The sequence below is a fragment of the Catharus ustulatus genome, chromosome 2, assembly GCF_009819885.2.
Source record: "Catharus ustulatus isolate bCatUst1 chromosome 2, bCatUst1.pri.v2, whole genome shotgun sequence".
In the NCBI taxonomy this organism is placed as follows: Eukaryota; Metazoa; Chordata; class Aves; order Passeriformes; family Turdidae; genus Catharus; species Catharus ustulatus.
The window spans coordinates 87,775,344-87,778,477 of record NC_046222.1 but is presented as its reverse complement, the minus strand read 5'-3'; positions in this window follow the sequence as shown (position 1 = coordinate 87,778,477).

Sequence of the window (3,134 nt, the reverse complement as noted above, 5' to 3'; positions counted from 1 at the left end):
CAGGGCTGTTTCTGCCCCGTATTTCTCACTTCTCTAACAGCTGCCACACCACATTTTTTACCTTAAATATGTTATAATGGGCTCGGCTTTAGCCTGTAGTGGGTCCATCTGGGAGCTGGCTAAGCTGGCTCTGCCTGACTGACTCACAGAAGTCACCTCTCCAGCCCCCACTACCAAAAACTTGCCACCTGCAGTCAACACCAGAGTTCTGTTAAAGCCAAATGTAATTATGGCCTGTAGTGAAATCATTTAAACATAGAGTAGAGAATGAAGAATGCTGAACTTGGCCACAGTTTATAGCAAAAGCCTAAAATTTAACAATATAAAGAAAATATTACAAAGAAAATATCTGCAAAAAAATTGTCAATAATGAAACTTAGTTGTTAAATTTATATGACTTTCTATGACTTTTTTTTTTGTTTGCTAGCAAATATTTTCTCTCCTGATCATCCTACTATGATAACTGAAGGTCACAGAGATAAGTGCATGGTTCATGGAGCCTTTTCTTGATTTCAAGGTATGAGGGATGAAATTATCTTCTGTGCAAGTGAGGCATTGTGAAACATAAAGAGGGCTATGCAATGGGACAGCTATCGTGTTCACTTCTGGAGAGGGGTCAAAGACGGTTTTTTGTATGAAATCAATATTAAATCCCTGAAGTGTTTAGAATTTCCCTTTTCAAATCCATCCTGTTTGCATTTAAAGTGATTTAATTCAAGGAGTTTTCTGAATTCTGGTGAAAACTATCTATATTTCTTCCTTTGTTAAACAAAATGTAAATAAACTTTCTAAGACAACTCCCCTCACAGTATGATGTTAATAAGAAAACATTGCCCAAGAGTTAATTGTACCATTTCATATTAAAATGTTTGTCTCAAAAGATTCATAAATGTTTTATTTCTGTAATGCACACTGCTGTTTTCCTTTAAAAAAAAAAATTGTTTCTGTATTCCTTATTGACTTTGCTAACAAAAAAGTCTGTTGAGAGTTATATAAAATCCCTTTGTTTGATGCTCATTAGAAAAATTAATTGAATATTAAACACAGTAGATATCTCAGTGTTTTGGTATCTATTTTACAGCTAGTTAAATCCTAAACAGTCCTAAACAGGTCACAGGCCTCAGTTCAAGGATGTTTGTTTGTAATAAAAGCTCCCCTGCACCTGGCTTTGTGCTTTGTAAGAAACTGTTTTTCTCCAGGGTACAATTACATCAAGATTTTTTTTTTTTCAGCCAGCAAGAAGAAAGAATAATGGGCAAAACTCAAGTTACACCAAATATTTGGTCTAGGGTTTGCCTTTGCCAATCTATTGGATATTAAGCATAAGAGTTTGAAATCCCATGAGAACAATAGGTTACTATTTTGTGGATATTTTAAAAGGCTCTAATTTAGTCTAAACTTCCTTTAATTTTTCAGTTCATATCAGAGGCTTTAAGTCAGAAGCATGAACTGTACTTTAACTACATTTTCCCATTCCACCAAGAAAAAAGATAGTGTTTTCCTTAGTGAAGTTTAATATTACTAATGGCTCTCATTCTATAGAAGGGATTTAAGAGACTGATTAACTGGAAGTTAGTATTATTCCTTCTAATGGATTAAAATGTGTTATTTTCTATACCAATACTCTGCTTTGCATGCTTGTCGTGGTTTAAGCCCAGCCATTAACCAAACCCCATGCAGTTGCTCACTCACTCCTCTACCAGTGGGACCAGGGAGAGAATCAGAAGGGTAAAAGAGAGAGAACTCACGGGATGAGATATAGACAATCTAAGAGAGAAAGTAAAAGTTACACTTGAAAGGAAAGCAAAGCAAGGAATTAACTCACTGCTTCTGAAGGGCCAGCAGATGTTCAGCCATCCCCAGGAGAGCAGAGCCCCATTCCACACAATGGTGACTTGGGAAGAGGAATTCTATCACTCTTACACCCTGGTGGTGGGTGATGGGGGGGTGAGGGAGGATGCACAACCGCACATTCCAAACACCCCCCTCTTCTTTGTATTCTCACTTTATATACTGAGCATGATGCCATGTGGTCTAGAATGTCCCTTTGGTCTGTTTGGGTCACCTGTCCTGGCTGTGACTCCTTCCAGCCTCCCATGCTCTCCTGTGTTCCTTCAGCCTCCTTTTTAGCATGGCAGTAGGAAAAGCAGAAAAAGCCTTGGCTCTGTGTAAGCTCTTCCCAGCAAAAGCAAAACATTCCTACGTTATAAACTGTGTTTTCAGCATAAATTCAAAACACTGCCCCATACCAGCCATTGTGAAGAAATTTAACACTTTCCTCTAACTCTGCTGTACAAGGCAGAGGTAAAGGAAAACAATCCTGTACATGGGTGCTCTAGAAAGACAGGCTTAATGGAAAAAACAGTATGATAGAACTACAGTAGTTTCATGAATACAAGCCGCACGGAGTATAAGCCGCACTTCCGGTGCGTTGACAATGTTGATGTCTTTGTCAATAAAAAAGCCGCACCCCGAATATTAGCCGCACTTTCGTTCGTAGCGAGAATCCGTGTGCAACTTTCACAAATTTGCCAATTAGTAACAGGATCGTGGCATAGCGGGGTTTACTGGCTCGGGGCGGGGCCAGGCAGGCTTGGCCCGCTCATGGTTGCCGACAGGGGCGGGTGGCCCAGCTCAGCGCCACGGCTCGGTGGGGCCGGCCGGGCAGTGCTGCTGCCGCCGCCGGGCTCGCTGGCTCCCCGCTCCCGTCTGCACCACCGCTGCCGCGTTTGCTCGCCCTGGCTGGCATTGCTGGCCCCCGCACCGCCGGGCTCCCCCACGCTGCTGGCCCCGGTTCTCCTGGGCTCCAGTGGACTGCTAGCCCCGGTTCTGCTGGGCTTCCCCCTGCCGCTGGGCAGCCCCGCCCACCGGGCTTCCTGCTTCTGCTGTCCTCCCCTATGCAGTTTGGCTCCCGTGCACTGCCAGCCCTGCTTCTACCGGGCTCCCCCGCCCTGCTGGCTCAGGCTCTGCCGCCCACCCCCCACACTGCTGGCCCCACCTCTGCCAGGCTTTCCCACCTCTGCCGGGGCCGGCCGGGTGCCAGCTTGGCTTGGGGCTGCCGCGGGCTCTCACTTCCGTGTTTGCAGCTTTTAGAATATTGTTCATATATTAGCCGCTCCCGAGTATTAGCTGCA